General features: G+C 38.7%; 1 long non-coding RNA gene across 2 annotated transcripts in view; it reads left to right on the forward strand.

The window, feature by feature from the left end:
• The window catches only part of LOC139033972 (uncharacterized), a 623,512-nt gene that overhangs the window by 124,974 nt on the left and 478,283 nt on the right, over positions 1 to 20,255 (forward strand). The gene's annotated exons all lie outside the window — the stretch shown is intronic.

Raw genomic sequence — 20,255 nt, forward strand, 5'->3', positions numbered from 1 at the left:
ATACATTCTGGCTAATACAGATTTAATGGTTCTCAGACTCACTGGATCTAAGGTGTTAACAGCCTTTTCAGAGTAGAGACGGGTTCAAATTTAGGAGACTGAGTCCAATGCTGTTTTTAGTATCAGTAACATTATAATGTGGAAAAAGCGATGGCACCCCACTCCAGTACTCTTGCCTGGAAAATCCCATGGACAGAGGAGCCTGGTAGGCTGTGGTCCATGGGGTCGCTAAGAGTCGGACATGACTGAATGACTTTACTTTCATGTTTCACTTTCATGCATTGGAGAAGGAAATGGCAACCCACTCCAGTGTTCTTGCCTGGAGAATCCCAGGGATGGCAGAGCCTGGTGGGCTGCTGTCTATGGGGTCGCACAGAGTCGGACACGACTGAAGTGACTTAGCAGCAGCAGCAACGTTATAATGCAGTTAGGGGCTTCCTATTGCTTCTGAGCAATTGTCATGACAACTCCTGGGAGAGTTTTACAGAGAAGGTGAGTATAAAAGGCAATGTGTGTAAAACTGACAATCATTTGTTTTAATTATCATTATATAAAGTATTTGCAATAAATTATAAAATTTATTTCTTTATTTGAAATCTTAGATTCTTTATATGAATCAATAAATTATTTACATATACCAGTGTGAAAATGGGCATGTGAGTGGTACAGTGTGTTTGCGTGTTCAGTCATATCTGACTCTTTGCAACCCCATGGACTGTAGCCTGCCAGGCTCCTCTATCCATGGGATTCTTCAGGCAAGAATACTGGAGTGGGTTGCCATTCCCTTCTCCAGGACAGTATGTTTACCACTCCAGTTTAATGGTAACACTGGGGTTTCAGTTCAGTTCAGTTCAGTCACTCAGTCGTGTCCGACTCTTTGCGACCCCATGAATCGCAGCATGCCAGGCCTCCCTGTCCATCACCAACTCCTGGAGTTTACTCAAACTCATGTCCATTGAGTTGGTGATGCCATCCAGCCATCTCATCCTCTGATGTCCCCTTCTCCTCTTGCCCTCAATCTTTCCCAGCATCAGGGTCTTTTCCAATGAGTCAACTCTTCTCATGAGGTGGCCAAAGTATTGGAGTTTCAGCTTCAGCATCAGTCTTTCCAATGAACAGCCAGGACTGATCTCCTTTAGGATGGACTGGTTGGATCTCCTTGCAGTCCAAGGGACTCGTTCAAGAGTCTTCTCCAACACCACAGTTCAAAAGCATCAATTTTTTGGCACTCAGCTTTCTTCACAGTCCAACTCTCACATCCATACATGACCACTGGAAAAACCATAGCCTTGACTAGACGAACCTTTGTTGGCAAAGTAATGGGGTTTACATTACACTGGGGTTTACATTGCTTTAAAAACTGAAAATATACACTCGTTTAGAGGATATTTTTAGGATCAGTTTACATGGATTATGAACAATTGATGACCTTGTCTATTTCCTGGAAGCTCTGAGAGATTCTGTTTGTCCTGATTTTGCTTTTAATATTAGAGGGAGAAGAGAACATATTAGAGCTCAAGGAAAGAAGGAAAAATATCTGAATGGAAAAAGAAAAAATAAGTCAACCATCTGGGTGTTTTAGATTAATTTAGATGGTACAAGAAAGGGAGAGGCTATTTTACACACCCTCATCAAGAATTCATCCCCTTTTTGGGTGAAACTTTCACACAAGTTTTGGAATTTCATCTAAGATACCAATTTTTCAAATAGTTGATATCTAGCTTCAGTCTTAGTGTATGTGAGGCTAAGGATTTGTGTTTGGAGATAATCTTCATAGAAGACATATTTGAAGATAATCTTTTAGACAAAATAATCCTTTCCCACTTTTTTTCCCATAAAATCTGCCAATGCTAGATATTTCATATAATTAGAATTAAATGTTACATTTTGTGTCTTGCTTCTTAGCAAAATTTTTTCAAGGTTCATTTATATTATACCATGTCTCAGTGCTTTATTCCATTTTTATGGATGAATAATATTCCTTTTGTTTATGGGTGTTGTGTGTATATCTTACAAATGGTTACCCATTCATCTGTTGACAGATATTCATGTACAGTTTTTGGCTATTATGAATAAGCTATTATAAACTGTATTGTACATTTGTATTTAAATACCTGCTTTCAGTTTGAGTAAATTTGTTGGATTATAGGGTAATTCCATGTTAACTTTTAGCTTTTTGAGGAACTGCCAGATTGTTTTCCACTGTGGCTGCTACATTCTCACCAAGCAATGTATTGATACACAAGCTCCAGTTTGATGGATGTTGGAATAAGAGAAGTTTATTACTTACATACACTTATAAGATAACAAAATTGGGGACTATCATCCTGGTCTTTTTGGTAGAAACCCATTATTTATTACATCATTCTGTGGCTCAGATGATACTATTTTGGAAATTAGTTATTTCTGGGCATGGAGAAAAGGTTTATGTGTGCATGAATCAAGAAATAATAAGAGGGATTTGTCAAGAGTTCTGTCAGATATTAGGCTCTCTTAACAAGTATTTTTGTTGTTTTGTTCAATGTTATGACAGCTGACTTTGCTAATACTCATCACAAAGTATCCTACAGGAAAATTCACATACCATAAAATTCACCCTTTTAAATAGTAAATTCAATGTTTTTTTTTTTTTCATTCATATGTTCTGCAACCATCACTATCTAAGTTTAGGACATTTTCATCACTCCAAAAAGAATCTTTGTACTCATTAACAGTAACTCCCCATATCCCCTTTCCATTCAAACCCTAGCAGTAACTAATCTATTTTCTATCTCTGGATTTCCCTATTTCTGGTCACTTTATATAAAGAAACTACTTTATTCCCTTGTAAAACTGAATACTATTTTGTTGTATGAATATACCATATCTTTAAATTTCATTGATCAGTTGATGGGCATTAAGATTGTTTCCACATTTTGGCTATTATTAATAGTGCTGATATGACCATCCATGAATAATTTTTTTGTGCAATAATGCTTTTCATTTCTCTTACTTATATACTCAGAAATTGAATCACTGTTTCATACCATAGGGCTGCCCAGGTGGCAGTAGTTGTAACTCTGTGCTTTTTTGGAAAACTGCCTGTTTCCCATAGTAGTTGAACCATTTTATAATACCACTGGTGGTATCTGAGGGTTTCAGTTTCTCCACATTCTCACCAACATTTGCTGCTGTTTATCCTTTTAATTTTTAGTCAACCTAGTGGATGTGAAGCAGTATCTCAGGATGGCTCTATTTTGCATTTTACCTGATGACTAATAATGTTAGGCATCTTTTTATGTATGTATTGCCAATTTGTATATCTTCCTTGAAGAAATATATTTTCAGATCCTTTATAGATTTTTAATTGGGTTTTTAATCTTTTTATTGTTCAGTTAAAAGCCAGGTGGTGCTAGTGGTAAAGAACCTGCCTGCCAATGAAGGAGATGTAAGAGACACAGGTTTGATCCCTGGGTCAGGAAGATCCCCTGGAGGAGGGAATGGCAACCCATTCTTGCCTGGAGAATCTCATGGACAGAGGAGCCTGGTGGGCTACAGTCCATAGAGTCGCAGAGTCAGACACGACTGAAGCAATTTAGCATGCATGCATGCACACATGTAAGTATTTTTATGCATTCTGGATGCAAATCCCTTATAAGATACCTGATGGGAAAATATGTTCTCTCTTTAAATGCATTGTCTTTTCACTTTCTACATGGTTTCCTCTGAAACACAAAGGTTTTAAATTTAACCCAGGTCTCCCGCATTGCAGGCAGATTCTTTACCAGCTGAACCACAAGGAAAGTGGAATAATACTGGAGTGGGTAGCCTATCCTTTCTCCAGAGGATCTTCCCCACCCAGGAATTGAACCGGGGTCTCCTGCATTGCAGGCAAATTCTTTACTAACTGACCTTTCATGGAAGCCTTGACACAGTCGTATGTATCTTTTTCTTTTGTTGCTTTTACTGTTGGTGCCCTGTCTAAGATGGCTTTGTATAACCTGAGGTCTGGTGATTTACACCTATTTTTTGTTCTAAGAATTTTGTATCTTTAGCTCTTACATTAAGGTCTGTGATCCATTCTGAGTCAACTTCATTCTTTTACATGTATGAGATGTCACAGTAGTGAATTATGATAACAAGTCAAGTTGAAATTAACCATCATAGCCTTTATTCTCTTACTGTGATAGTATAAGCAAGAGGTCAAACAAAAGGTTCTTGCCATTTTATGGACCCAGGGGCTGGGGAGAGGGAGAAGAGGAAGGTTTTGGAGTCAAAAGGGTACTAAACAATGGAGATAAGGCCCTTGATATGTAAGTCCCATTGAGGCACATGGGATAGGAATACAGATGTGCATAGGATCATGGCCTGTGTTGGATTTGACTGCAGTTCCCTTCAGAGCTTGAAATACACTGCCTTTATACCACATCTGGTGTGGAGAAGGCAGCTTTCCTCCATTAGGCCTGCCAGATCAAACCTTCACAGTTGCTTATGGTCTGCCCTGAAAGGTCACTATAGGATTTTGGCTTGGAACCAAACTTCTCAGCATGTGATGTATCTGTTTGTTCCAGAAGAATTTGTTGAATTCCTTCCCCATTGAATCATCTTGGCATCCTTTTTGAAAATCAACAAGGATTTAATTATGGACTCTCAATTTGGTTCCATTGGTCTGTGTGTCTATCCTTACGCAAGTACTACATTGTCTTGATTGCTGCAGCTGCAAAATATGTTTTCAAATCAGGAAATGTAAGTCTTCTAACTTTGTTCTTATCAAGATTCATTTGACTATTTTGGATCCTTTGCATTTCCATATGAATTTTAGGAAAGTTTTGTCAATTCTTGATGTCCTTCTCAGTCATAAAAACTTAAATTGTTATCAGGGTAATCTATTATATCATATATTTTTCAAAATTGTCACTTAAATGTGTCACATATAGTAGCTTTATTAACAGAATATGTGATCACCTGGAATATCTTGCTTCCTTTTGTTGAAGAGATGAATTTTTTAAAAGGATAATTGAAAATAAATTTGTGAGCTCCTAGACTAACTACAAAACCATGTATAGGCATATCTAGTCACCTTATTTATTTGGAATTTTTTGGAACATGGACGTAATACAATGTAACAAAAGAAGAAATATTTAAGGAATAGAATGAGAAGAGAATTCATGAGAGAATGTTGTTATTAAAATATAATAATTTTTATTAAAAGCCAGTAATAATATTTAATGAAAATGACTAGAAATTGATACACACTTCATGGTTTCTAATTTTAGTCTCACAACTTCAAGTAAGAGGAGGGGAAGGCCGATATTTTTTATCCAATTTTACAGAGATGGAAATTGTAGCTCAGAGATTTGAAGTGATTTGCCCTAAGTCATACAGTAAACCGAATAACAGCCCTTGAATCTGTTTTTGCTCATCATATGTAATACTCTTTTACTCTAAGCCACCTGTCTTCTTATGGATATAAATTATTATTTTACTCATAATGAAAATTTGCACTTGAGTTTAGAAACAGAATTGCATAAGATGTTTTCAGTCTATGGCAGTTGTGGAATTAACCACTTGATGCCATTCTCCCAGTCCTTCATATATATATATACTTTGACTAGTCAATCCCTTTGAAGAGCTTAGCATCCAGCTGTGTAGATACACATGCATATTTGAGGCAATATGAAGGCAAAGTAGCAAGCAAACAGAAGAAATTAGATGATATTAATAATGTATAACAGAAAGAAATATTGGGGGTGGTGGTAAAAAGCTTTGTATTGGGAGACAGAAGTCTAAAGCCAAGTTTTAAATACATTCACAGATGTAGTTTGAACATATACTAGGCAATGTGAAATTAGAGTCTCCATTAGGGAAGGACCATGCCCTATTTATTCCAGAATTGTCAGTGACTAGCGATTAGCAGGTTACTATGTACAGAGTAGGTGCTCAATTATGTAAGTCACCTTGATTGAAGGACTAATGCATCCTACACAGGGAGAACAATATGTATAGGAGTGTTATAACATGCATAACAATGCTGGTATGGAGAAGAGCATTGCAAAGTATTGGAGTACTGTATGATACTTTTGATAGCTCCTTCTCTTTCTACATTTAACTTACATTGTGGGAAAATTGCATATTCTTTCCATGGCCTCTGATACTAACACAGAAGATGTGTTTATTTCTCATATTGGTAGGGAGGGATGCCTGGGTCACATCTCAGATGTAAATTTCTCTCTGTGAATAAGCTAAAAAAATTTCATTTCCCCTGGGCTATTGTTTTTGTGTGTTCCCCTTTGTTTTTTTTAATCATTTTCCAATTCCATCTCAACTATTGCCCTTTTCTGATAATAGCTGTACATTGTGTCTGTGAGATGAATTTTAATAAACAACAAGCTGTAGAGTCAAGCCAACATTTTAGACAGTTGGGAACAGGCCTTAGAAAAAACATAATAATGTCATGAAGATTTATATTCTAAATAAGCCAGCTTCTGATAGTGTGGAGCTCAGCTCCTTGTGTGTCCCTTTAAGAATGTTGCAAGTGACAGTCCTTGCAAATGCAAATGCAACAGAACCCCAGAGCTGAAATCTTTCTTTTTGACCTCCCAGCAATAGAAGACCCTGGAGGAAACAAGACAGATTGTGAGCTGGAGAGAGAGATCCTTTTCTAGGAACCTCCTGTCTCTCAGTCTTATCAAGTGAATGTTACTTACATCTTGAAGTCATACTTCAAATATGTTGTTGTGTATTTTGGTTTAGTATTCTGTTTTACCCACCATCCCTGGGACCATGACTACTGATTCTGGTCAAGTTATTGAAACTGTGGTGATGGGTTTAAGCACCTCTGTTGACTTATGGACCTCTCAGCATAGATTACTTTTTGAAGGTTAAAAAGCAAATAAAGCAGCTTTCCTAAGTTTGGGACCCATTTATTTTTCATAGGTGGCTATTGATGAAATAAGCACTGAAGAGCAGGGCTTGGGGCGGGGGAGGATCCACTCCCTCTTTATTAACTATCTGTTAGCAACAGCTGTCGAGAACAGCAGGTGGATTAAAGCTAATTTCTAAAATGGGTTTAAGTGAAACATTAAATGTTTTCTATTTGAGAATTTCAAATGACATGTACTGCACTGATTCCTGCCCCATGGTATGGAATAATTTATGCAGAGAAGAAAAATTGTACTCTTTCATATTGGCGCTAGCCAGCCAGCCAGCTTATAAGTATATACTATTGGTTCAAGGGAGTTAATGTGAGCAGATACTCATTGTGGCTTAGGGTAAATTCAACCCCATGGCTGTCTCCAGTTTCTTGCCTTCCTGATGCTCAGTCAAATGTGTCATCTGTGTATGAAAGAAAATTTTCATCTTGAGTTATGTGAATTGACAACATGATTGTCTGTCAATAAACCTATGTATGAATTTTATCATGAATAATAGAGAGTGTGTACTGCAAGAGGGCTTTCAAACTGGTAGTCCTTGGGCTCCTTTTGGCATATGCACTACACATGAATTGCTTCAGCAAGAGGACATAGACCTCCATATGGTTTAAAAGAAATGTAAAACTCTAAAGATTTCACCTAAAAATCCAGATCTGTGGCTTCTTTTTTTTTTTTTGAACAATCTTACCACAGGGATCTCATATTAATCCTTAACTCTAGCTCTGGCAGGAGGTCTATTGTCACAGCTTTCACCAAATCCTATTTTTAAACACTCCATTCACTTCATGTATTCATGTAACCAGACTGGTACTGTAAGAGTCTGTGTTTCAGACTTATACAAAGACTGCTATGTGAAGTGTAAAGCTTAGCCTGAACCAGTGAAAGATGAAAATTACAATCATTTTAAAAGGAAGGCAGTTGTTCTCTTCAAGCACATAATTCATCAGAGCATGGAATCAGTCATTGAATCACAGCCTGAATATAGTGTTGCTCCATGTCCTTAGAAATCATTTAGCCATATCCCCTCATCCTATGAAGAAAACCTGAGGTCCAGATTGTCTAAGCAACTTGACTACAATTTTTACAGTTAGTTTCTAAAAAACTGAGTATCAGAAATACTAGTTCTCAACCAAAATTTCATAACATTTTGATCACTGTTGCTATTTCCAATTAATGTGTGTTTAGTCACTCAGTTGTGTCTGACTATTTCTGACCCCATGGACAGTAGCCTGCCAGGCTCCTCTATCATGGGATTATCCAGGCAAGAATACTTCAGTGGGTTGCCATTTCCTGCTCCAGGGGATCTTCCTGACCCAGGGACTGAACCCATGTCTCCTGCATTGCAGGCAGATTCTTTACCCTCTGAGCCACCAGGGAAGCTCTCTTCCAATTAATAGGTAGGATATTTTCAAATAGCACATGATTCAACTTCTACTGTATTTCAAGCAACCCATCTCACATTCCATTTCTTCTCCAAAGTCATTTATGACTGGTTCAGTTTATCAGAGCTTACCCTTCTATAAACTGCTTCAGAATTTGTACCATTCACTTGCATGCTTAATCATGTATTACCTGATATGTTTACTTAACTCCACCATACACTTGTGAAAACAGTGAAGTTATGAGTTTCTCAAGGGTGGGAGCAGTATTGTGTATCTCTTTCTCCACAGTGGCATCTAACACTTGGCTGAACACTCATGTTCACTTATATAGGCTTCCCTGGTGGCTCAGATGGTAAAAAAGAATCTGCCTGTATGCAGGAGACCCCAGGTTTGATCCATGCGGTGAGAAGATTCCCTGGAGAAAGGAATGGCAACCTACTCCAGTATTCTTGCCTGGAGAATTCCATGGACAGAGAAGTGTGGAAAGGCTACAGTCCATGTGGTCTCAAAGAGTTGGACACAACTGAGTGAGTAAAACTTTCAACACTAATGTGCTTGATTAATCACTGTTGGGTTGAAGTGAATTGAATTGAATGACCATGGCTGCAGAACAAACCAGGAAACCTCCTTGTTTGCTTGAGAGGTTTTAAATAGCCAAATCCCTCTCTCCAAACCCTAAAAGGTGATGCTGTTAACGTGCTGCACTCAATATGCCAGCAAATTTGGAAAACTCAGCAGTGGCCATAGGACTGGAAAGGTCAGTTTTCATTCCAATTCCAAAGAAAGGCAATGCCAGAGAATGTTCAAACTACCACACAATTGCATTCATCTCACATGCTAGCAAAGTAATGCTCAAAATTCTCCAAGACAGTCTTCAACAGTACGTGAACCGAGAACTTCCAAATGTTCAAGTTGGATTTAGAAAAGGCAGAGGAACCAGAGATCAAATTGCCAACATCTGTTGGATCATCAAAAAAGCAAGAGAATTCCAGGAAAACATCTACTTCTGCTTCATTGACTATGCAAAAACCTTTGACTGTGTGGATCACAACAAACTGTGGAAAATTCTGAAAGAGATGGGAATACCAGACCACCTTCCCTACCTCCTGAGAAATGTATTTCCCAGTCAAGAAGCAATGGTTAGAACTGGACATGAAACAATGGACTGGTTTCAAATTGGGAAAGGAATACATCAAGGCTGTATATTGTCACTTTGCTTGTTTAACTTATATGCAGAGTACATCATGTACAATGCCAGACTTGATGAAGCATCAGATGGAATCAAGATTGCAGGGAGAAATATTAATAACCTCAGATATGCAGATGACACCACCCTTATGGCAGAAAGCAAAAAGGAACTAAAGAGCTCTTGATGAAAGTGAAAGAGGAGAGTGAAAAAGCTGGCTTAAAAATCAACATTCAAAAAACTAAGATCATGGCATCTAGTCCCATCAGTTCAGTTCAGTCGCTCAGTCATGTCCAACTCTTTGTGACCCCATGGACCACAGCATGCCAGGCCTCCCTGTCCATCACCAACTCCTGGAGTTTACTCAAACTCATGTCCATTGAGTTGGTGATGCCATCCAACCATCTCATCCTCTGTCATCCCCTTCTCCTCCCGCCTTCAATCTTTCCCAGCATCAGGGTCTTTCCAAATGAGTCAGCTCTTCACATCAGGTGGCCAAAGTATTGGAATTTCAGCTTCAACATCAGTCCTTCCAATGAACACTCAGGACTGATCTCCTTTAGGATGGACTGGTTGGATCTCCTTGCAGTCCAAGGGATTCTCAAGAGTCTTCTCCAACACCACAGTTCAAAAGCATCAATTCTTCAGTGCTCAACTTTCTTTATAGTCCAACTCTCACATCCATACATGACTACTGAAAAAAACATAGCTTTGACTAGATGGACCTTTGTTGGCAAATAATGTTTCTGCTTTTTAATATGCTATCTAGGTTGATCATAACTTTCCTTCCAAGGAGTAAGCACTTTATGGCAAATAGATGGGGAAGCAATGGAAACAGTGACAGACTATTTTCTTGGGCTCCAAAATCACTACAGCCACTTGCTCCTTGGAAGAAAAGCTATGACCAACCTAGACAGCATATTAAAAAGCAGAGACATTACTTTGCTGACAAAGGTCCATCTAGTCAAAGCTATGGTTTTCCCAGGAGTCATGTATGGATGTGAGAGTTGGACCATAAAGAATGCTGAACACTGAAGAATTGATGCTTTTGAACTGTGGTGTTGAAGAGGACTCTTGAGAGTCCCCTTAGACTGCAAAGAGATCCAATCAGTCCATCCTAAAGAAAGTCAGTCCTAAATATTCATTGGAAGGACTGAGGCTGAAGCTAAAGCTCCAGTACTTTGGCCCCCTGATGTGAAAGAACTGACTCATTTGAAAAGACCCTGATGCTGGGAAAGCTTGAAGGCAGGAGGAGGAAGGGATGACAGAGGATAAAATGGTTAGATGGAGTCACTGATTCAATGGAAATGCATTTGAGCAAGCTCCAAGTGTTGGTGATGGACAGAGAAGCCTGGCAAGCTGCAGTCCATGGTGTTGCAAAGAGTCAGACATGACTAAGCGACTAAACTGAACTGAGAAGAATAAAGCCCGTCATTTAGATGAAATAGATGCTTTTCATTTATCCTCCAGCCACTGCCCAATCATGACTTCTGAGCTATCAAGACATAGTCTTTTTCCTGGAAGGATGAAGGAAAGCTCTTTGGCGTATAACTTTGTAGTGGAGAAATGTAGAAGATACTGCCTTAATCTAATTATCTTTAAAAAAAAAATTAGAATTCTAGAGTGCCTTCCCTGTACTGTTTCATGGCCTCTAAACTTTCTACCTTGTGTTACAACTATTGGTGGCAGTCGAGTTGGACTTTATAGAGTTTGTTGTTGTTTAGTTGCTAAGTTGTGTCTGACTCAGTGCAACCCCAATTACTGCAGCACATCAGGATTTCTGTCCTTTTCTATGTCCCATAGTTTGCTCAAACTCATGTCCATTCACTTGATGATGCCGTCTAACCATCTCATCTTCTGTTACCCCCTTCTCCTGCTGCCTTCAATCTTTCCCAGCATCAGGGTCTTTTCCAGTGAGTCAGCTCTTCATATCAGGTGGCCAAAATATTGGAGCTTCAGCATCAGTTTTTCTAATGAATATTCAGGGTTGATCTCCGAAAAGGGGTCAATTAGGTAAAGATAGTTTTAGGAGAATACTCAAATCAAAGATAATGCTAAATTCAGAAGTTAAGGAGAGCCCAGTGTTCCTGAGAGTGTCCAGTGAATATTTATATATTTTCCTATTTGTAGTTTGTCACTTCTAGCTGAGAAGTTCTGTTCTTTGCTGCCCTGAAACTCTTGGTTCACTGTTCTTACTTCACTGAAGATTAGGGGCATTATCATCAAACATGGGAAAATACATGCTTCTATTTTCATATTTGGCTTGTTTTGTTATATGAAAAGTGTAGGTGCCCTGGCATTGCTTCAGGACTAGTAGTAGATACCATTTCTGTGGATAAAGTTAGAGAATCATCTTTTTTTTTCTGCTCCTCTTAATCCCTCAAATTGATACAATTGTGTTTGGAGGCCTGAAGTAGAATTCACTGATCATTAATATTTTTCCACAGCCATATTTTTTCACGAGAAACAAGAAACTTAACTCTCTGGATGTTGTGTTTTCATAAAAACAAAAAGTTTAGATGGCATATCAGCAAATTATAATCCAAATCAGGTTTGGGAGGGAAACTTCAGAAGATGATAGGTATTTTCTTTGCCTGACTTTTGATGTTCAGTGTTCTGTGTAACTGTCAACTACCCAATTTTGATACTGACAGCTCATTTTAAACATAAAATCATAAATACAAATAAGGGATTTAAGACCTCCACTATCCAGTAGTTTTGAGTCCATCATGTAAAAATTAAGGCTGCCCTATGATGGTGTCTCGCGATGACTCTGACAGATGTTGGCCATTCTTATTATAAAACAGCCTGTTTCATTTCATTACTTCTTTATCACAGAAATCAGCCTTCACTTGGTAATTTAAAGTCTATCTTAAAATTCCATAGACAGATCCTCCTGTTTCCCAGTTTAGGAGGATCAGGGTCATTATTTATGAATTTATTGCAAATTAAAGATTTGCCCATTTAGTCCATTCATTAAAACCATGTTAGAGATATAAAATGATCTATGGGAAGCTTACACACTGAGGCTTAACTCTTCTGGGCATATGTATGGCCAGGTCCTCTGAGACCACTCTGCCATCTCTGTTAGCCCTAAATACTAGAAGCTTAAGAAATCAGAACATGAAGAATTACATGAATAAGAAGTCTATATATAAAATGAGTCGATATATCGCAAATCATCAACTCAATGGACATGAGTTTAAGCAAACTCTGGGAGACAGTGAAGGACAGAGAAGCCTGGTGTGCTGCAGTTCATGGTATTGCAAAGAATTGGACACGATTTAGCGACTGAACAACAATGTGGTAAGACTCTGGGCTTGTGTTGTGGCTCAGTGGTAAAGAATCCAAGTGCCAATACAGAGATGCGAGTTCAACCCATGGGTCAGGAAGATCCCCTGAAGGAGGAAATGGCAACCCACTCCAGTGTTCTTGCCTGGGAAATCCCATGGATAGAGGAGCCTGGAGTGCTACAGTCGCAAAGAGTTGGATAAGACTTAGTGCCAAACAAAAACAAAGTGGTAGACTCTGGGACAGTGCAGCAGCAATGGCTGGAGCCTACTACATTCTGCCCTCCTTTTCTTCCATCCACAAGCATTTATCCATTATTTACCATATTCTAGGTTTTAGTTGAGTCAGGAAGATAGAAATGCAGTGTGACTTAAACCATTCTTATTGGCACAGCATATGTAGAGTGTTTGCGAGTGATTTGATTTGCTTGGATATAATCATGGTGAAGTCTGTGTGTGTAACATTTCACCCAGTAGTAGTAGCTAAAATACAGTGAGTACTTGCCAGGTGCCAGACACTGAACTAAGCTCATTACATGTATAAACTTCCTTAATTCTTAACAAAAATTCAATGAACTAGGTACTGTTATCCCCCCATTTTATAGATACCAAGGCACAGAGAGGTTAAATAACTTGTCCAGGGTCACATGGCTAATAAGCAGTGTAATAATATTTGAGCCCAGGCAATGTGGCTCCAGCTTGTGCACAAGCTGGAATCAAGATTTCTGGGAGAAATATAAATAACCTCAGATATGCAGATGACATCACACTTATGACAGAAAGCGGCGAACTAAAGAGCCTCTTGATAAAAGTGAAAGAAGAGAGTGAAAAAGTTGACTTAGCACTCAACATTCAGAAAACTAAGATCATGGCATCTGGTCCCATCCCTTCATGGCAAATATATGGGGAAACAATGGAAACAGTGGCAGACTTTATTTTTGGGGGGCTCCAAAATCACTGCAGATGGTGACTGCAGCCATGAAATTAAAAGACGCTTACTCCTTGGAAGGAAAGTTATGACCAACCTAGACAGCATATTAAAAAGCAGAGACATTACTTTGCCAACAAAGGTCTGTCTAGTCAAGGCTATGGTTTTTCCAGTGGTCATGTATGGATGTGAGAGTTGGACTATAAAGAAAGCTGAGTGCTGAAGAATTGATGCTTTTGAACTGTGGTGTTGGAGAAGACTCTTGAGAGTCCCTTGGACAGCAAGGAGATCCAACCAGTCCATCCTAAAGGAAATCAGTCCTGAATATTCATTGGAAGGACTGATGTTGAAGCTGAAATTCCAATACTTTGGCCACCTGATGTGAAGAACTGACTCACTTGAAAAGACCCTGATGCTGGGAAAGATTGAAGGCAGAGGAGAAGGGGACAACAGAGGATGAGATGGTTGGATGGCATCACCAACTCAATGGACATGAGTTTCAGTAAACCCTGGGAGTTGGTGATGAACAAGGAGGCCTGGCGTGCTGAAGTCCATGGGGTTGCAAAGAGCTGGACATAACTTGAGCAACTGAACTGAACTGAATGTGGCTCCAGAGACTGTGCTCTTGATTACCACATTATACTGCCTCTCATTAATTGTTAGTTGGAATAATTATTGTTATTCATAGTCTTTACTTGAAATGCCATTGTCAGTTGGGTAGTATCAGAGTGTGTGTGCTTTTTCTTTTTCTTTTTTTCTATATTGATGTAAATTTTATACTTTCTTGCCATTGTGAAGCAAAGAAAATTATGAGTTGCTTTACCTTTTATTTGCTGGTGATAATGATAATAATAGTTAATTACTAGGTATCTGATGCTGTCATAAACACTTTCTTTACATTCTTTAATACATTTAATACATTCTTTAATGCATATATCCTCACAAGCTCCCCATGAGATAGATACAATTGTTACTTGTTTTACACACATGAGAAAACTATAGTAAAGAAACTTATTCAAGGTCATATAGCTAAAAGGCGAAGACTACAGATTCAAATCTAGGCCTTTTGCCTCCACAGTCCATGTGTTTAATATCCATATTATAAAATTCATGTGATGTTGACAGTTCTCTCACATTGTTTTCTTTAGAAACAGAAATGGAGCATCTGGAGAATGTCTACACTTTCCAATTCCTTCGGTATGGAAAGTAGGTGGGTAAAACCTTACCAGAATTGACTTTTCAAGCCATGTGTGTAGAGGGGACACTGAGGACAGTAATTGTTCAGAAGAAAGGGGACCGAAAATATTAAAAATTCATATCTTGTATCTTCTCTGCCTAAGACTCTTTACTAGCACTGAGGTTACAGCATTAAACAAAAGAAATAAGATTCTCTGCCCTCGTGTAGTTTACATTCAAGTGGAGAAAGATGAATAATAAGCAGATGATCACAAGGGTTATAGAGAAATGCAGCCCAGTAAAGAGGAATAGAAAATGTCATGAAGAGAGAGGGGATGATATTTTAAATAGGACTGTTAGAACAGGCTTTACCAAGAGGGGAAATTTGATTTAACAACAACAACAAAAAAGTGGATAATATGTCCACATAAAATTAAAATAAATAAATTAAAAAAATTTGTAAATCAGTGTTCATAGCTGTATTATTTCTAATATTCAAAAAATTGAAACAAATCAAATGCTCATCAGTGGCTGTGTGGGTAAACAAAATGTTGTTTATCTATAGGATGGGATATTACTGAACCATGAAATGGAATGAATTCCGATACATGCTACAACATGAATGAACTTCAAAGACACTAGGCAAGCACAAAAGGATACAGACTGTAAGTTCCATTTATAGGAAATGTACAGAACAGGAAAATCCTTAGAGATATAAAGTAGATTAGTGGTTGCTAGGAGTCTGTGGAAAGGAGTAAGGAATGACTATTACTGTGTATGGGGTTTATTTTTAGGGTGATGAAAATATTCTGAAGATCACGGTGATAGTTGTTCAACCTTGTAAATAGACTGAAAACTACTAAACTGTACACTTTTAAATGGTGTACTACAGGATGTGTAAATTATATTAATTTAAAAGCCTCAAGACAAAGTCATATTTGGGCAGAGTCTAAGCTAGTTTACCTTAGATTGATTGTTTCAACTCTAACCTTAACCAAACTGCCTCTGAAAGTGGAAGGAGGCAGGCTGCCCAGGGTGTTTCCCAAACCAGGGCTGTCTTCTGACACATAGGCAGAGTACTATGCAGATCAGTCGCAGATGGGCGGATCCCTGTGTTATGATGTCATAAAGACATCTCAGAACATCCCAGCTGTCCTTGAGCACAGCACACAAGTCTAGCACAGGGTTGAATGTGTCACTGAATAGGGCCTAAGTAAGTAAGTGTTAGTCACTCAGTTGTGCCCGACTCTTTGCAACCCCATGGACTGCAGCCCACCAGGCTCCTCTCTCCATGAGATTTCCAGGCAAGGATACTGGAGTGGGTTGCCATTTCCTTCTCCAGGGGACCTTCTCAACTCAGGGATTGAGCCTGGGTCCCCCACCTTGTAGGACTGAAGGAATTGGAGGAATGAAGTGACTGTTTAATGAGTTCAAAGTATCCATTTGAGATGATGAAAAATTTCTTGAATTATAAAACAATGATTGTACAGCTCAGTGAATATACTAAAAACCACTGAATTTTAAACTTTAACTTAGAGAATATTATGGTATGTAAATTGTGTCTCAAAAAGAATATATTTAAAATGTTCTTTTACAAATTGGTGAAAGAAGAGGAGAGCCATGCCAGTAGCTGAGGAACGAGTTCAAGACCAAAGAAATAGCCAGGTCCGTGAACTTCCAGATGTTCAAGCTGGTTTTAGAAAAGGCAGAGGAACCAGAGATCAAATTGTCAACATCTGCTGGATCATTGAAAAAGCAAGAGAGTTCCAGAGAAACATCTATTTCTGCTTTATTGACTATGCCAAAGCCTTTGACTGTGTGGATCACAATAAACTGTGGAAAATTCTGAGAGAGATGGAAATACCAGACCACCTGACCTGACTCTTGAGAAACCTATATGCAGGTCAGGAAGCAACAGTTAGAACTGGACATGGAACAATACACTGGTTCCAAATAGGAAAAGGAGTACGTCAAGCCTGTATATTGTCACCCTGCTTATTTAACTTCTATGCAGAGTACATCATGAGAAACGCTGGGCTGGAAGAAGCACAAGCTGGAATCAAGATTGCCAGGAGAAATATCAATAACCTCAGATATGCAGATGATACCACCCTTATGGCAGAAAGTGAAGAGGAACTAAAAAGCCTCTTGATGAAAGTGAAAGAGGAGAGTGAAAAAGTTGGCTTAAAGCTCAACATTCAGAAAACTAAGATCATGGCATCTGGTCCCATCACTTCATGGCAAATAGATGGGGAAACAGTGGAAACAGTGTCAGACTTTATTTTTCTGGGCTCCAAAATCACTGCAGATGGTGATTGCAACCATGAAATTAAAAGACACTTACTCCTTGGAAAGAAAGTTATGACCAACCTAGATAGCATATTGAAAAGCAGAGACATTACTTTGCCAACAAATGTCCATCTAGTCAAGGCTATGGTTTTTTCCAGTGGTCATATATGGATGTGAGAGTTGGACTGTGAAGAAAGCTGAGCGCCGAAAAATTGATGCTTTTGAACTGTGGTGTTGGAAAAGACTCTTGAGAGTCCCTTGGACTGCAAGGAGATCCAACCAGTCCATCCTAAAGGAGATCAGTCCTGAGTGTTCATTGGAAGGACTGATGCTGAAGCTGAAACTCCAATAGTTTGGCCACCTCATGAGAAGAGTTGACTCATCGGAAAAGACCCTGATGCTGGGAGGGATTGGGGGCAGAAGGAGAAGGGGATGACAGAGGATGAGATGCCTGGATGACATCACCAACTCGATGAACTTGAGTTTGAGTAAACTCCAGGAGTTGGTAATGGATAGGGAGGCCTGGCATGCTGTGATTCATGGGGTCGCAAAGAGTCAGACATGACTGAGTGACTGAACTGAACTGAACTGAAGGCCTCAAGGCCAGTTTGAAGCCTAGCATGATTTAAGAACAGCAAATGGGCAGTGGGGATACAGTGAAGAGAGCAAAAGGACAAGAATAGGAGATGAGATGACGAAAATAACAGGAGGCTTTGTGGAGGCTTCTCAGCCATTGTATAGATTTTAACTTATACTCTGTTGAAATGGGAAGTCGTAAAAGGTTTGAGCTGAAGAGAAACACAATCAGATTTGGGGTTTTTAACAAAATCTTTCTGGCTTTTGTATGGAGAAGAGAATGTAGGAGCAGAAGATGTTAAGCAGGGACACCAGTTAGTAGGTTTTTACAGTAATCCAGGCCCCAAAGTGATAGTAGTCTTGACTAGAGTCTTAACAGTGTGGGCGATAAGAAATGTTGAGATTTGCTCACACATTTTTAAATTGGAGAAGACAGGATTCCCTATAACCTGGGTGTGGAGCATAAGAGAAAGAATCAGTGATGACTCTTGCTTTTTTGCCCAAGCAATAGGGTTATCTTTTATTGGTACAGGGAAAACCATGCTATGAGCAGTTTAGGGATAGAAGTTTCACACAATATAATTAAGACACCAATTCATCATTAAGTGGAAATTTTGGTCAGACAGTTGCATATATAGAGCATACCTACATAGAACACAGGCTGGTATCTTTTCTGATTTCCCAATATCCAGGCAATATCAATCTTTGAATATTTGTTTATATATTTTATTTCGTAGAGTATTTTTTTATGTATTCGTTTTGGCCTTGCCATACAGCATGAGAGATCTTAGTTCCCTGAACAGTGTTGAACCTGGGCCCCCTTCACTGGGAGCATAGAGTCTTAACCACTGACCACCAGGGAAGTCCTGATCTTTAAATATTTTAATATCTCCTCTGTTTGAGTCTTGAGTTCAAGGGAAAGGCCAGACTAGTAATATAATCTGGACTTCTTATTAGCACATATATGTTTTTTAAAGCCACCTCATTAGCATATATATGTTTTTTAAAGCCATGTGTATGGCTTTCTCAAAACATTTCTTCTACTATGTGAGATACATAGATTGTGAGAGAGGAAATATATTCTCTGAGGGAGGCCTGCTTATTAAGAAAGGACAAAGGCCTACCTAACTTTGAGCTGACTGGTATAAGAGTAGATTTTTTAAAAATGGTTTTTCCCATTGCCTAGAGGAAAATTCCCTCTCCCTTTTCAGTATATTTCTGTGAAAAACCTATTATTTGTGAATCCTTCTTTCCCTTTAATATCTTTGTAGATCTGTTTGAAGACTAGGTAAGCCACTTGCCAGTTTTGCAACCCAGGAGTGTTTTTCTTAAGCATCTGGGAAGCATCTCTTTGAAATGTAAACATCAAGGAATATAGAGTGTGAATGTCTCGTTACTGTAGGAATGCCTTTTCCTGAGCTGTAACCAAATGCTTGTCCTAGTGACAGGAGTTTTGTTTTTCCTTCAGACAAAGGCAATTAGCTAACAGAAATGGCTATCTCAATGCCAGATGAATTGGGGATGAACTGTGAAAGAATGCATATGAAACGGTGTTGTAGTGTCGTCTTATGGAAAGACAAATTATGGTTAATCTTGAGAACATGTATGTAATGCATTGTAACTGCTTGATGATATATAGGGCGGAATCTCTGTCTTCAGAATCTATTAGCAGGTTGCCTGTGATGTGCATTTTAATCTGGTTCAGTGCTTGTAAAGTACTAAAATGGTGTCCTTTCCTTTCTGTATCTTGTGGAAAATATTCTCTGCCTTGACAGGATGTTTTTAATTTGCACAACACTGGTGAATGAGAGGGCAAATGCTTGTAAAGCTTCTGTGGGTACCTTGTAGTGCTAAAGTGGAAAAAAAATTCCTATAAGACATAGCTCTCTCTATAGTATATCATTTTATAGATTGAGTTTCTGGACATGATAGGTAACCCAAGTTACCTGTCCACTTCCCCCAGACTCAAATGCACCCCCATTTTCAGATTGGACATGATTCTTAGAAGTAAAAAAAAAATCTATGGATTTCAGATAGGAGGGCTATTAGCAACAACAGATTATGTAGAACTATTATACTAGGGATTGAGGATATAAGGATTAACAAGATAAAATTGTTCTCATGGAATTTACAGCCCAGTGAAAAAGCTAGACAAACAGGCAATTAAAATACAGTGGTATTAAGTGGTAGCAAGGAATCACAAATTATTCTGGTAAAACCAGTAGCCATATTTAGCACAGTCTTTGAGAGTCAAATGAGGTTGCCTGAAGGAAGGTGTCTTAGCTGAGACCTGAATAATGAGTAAAGTGAGCTTTAGAAAAAGTGAAGGTGAAGAGGTGAAGGGTGTGCATGGCCAAGGGACTAGCATGTGCTAAATTCTGGAGAGATGAGAGGAAACAAGTATGTGTGGAGCTGCAAGCAGTTTAGTTTAATTAGAACATGAAGTATATCCACAGAGACATGGGGATGGTTAATGAAAAAGTGTAAGACTTGTACTCACATACCTTGCTATGCCAT

The sequence above is a fragment of the Odocoileus virginianus genome, unplaced genomic scaffold, assembly GCF_023699985.2.
Source record: "Odocoileus virginianus isolate 20LAN1187 ecotype Illinois unplaced genomic scaffold, Ovbor_1.2 Unplaced_Contig_12, whole genome shotgun sequence".
Classification (NCBI taxonomy): Eukaryota; Metazoa; Chordata; class Mammalia; order Artiodactyla; family Cervidae; genus Odocoileus; species Odocoileus virginianus.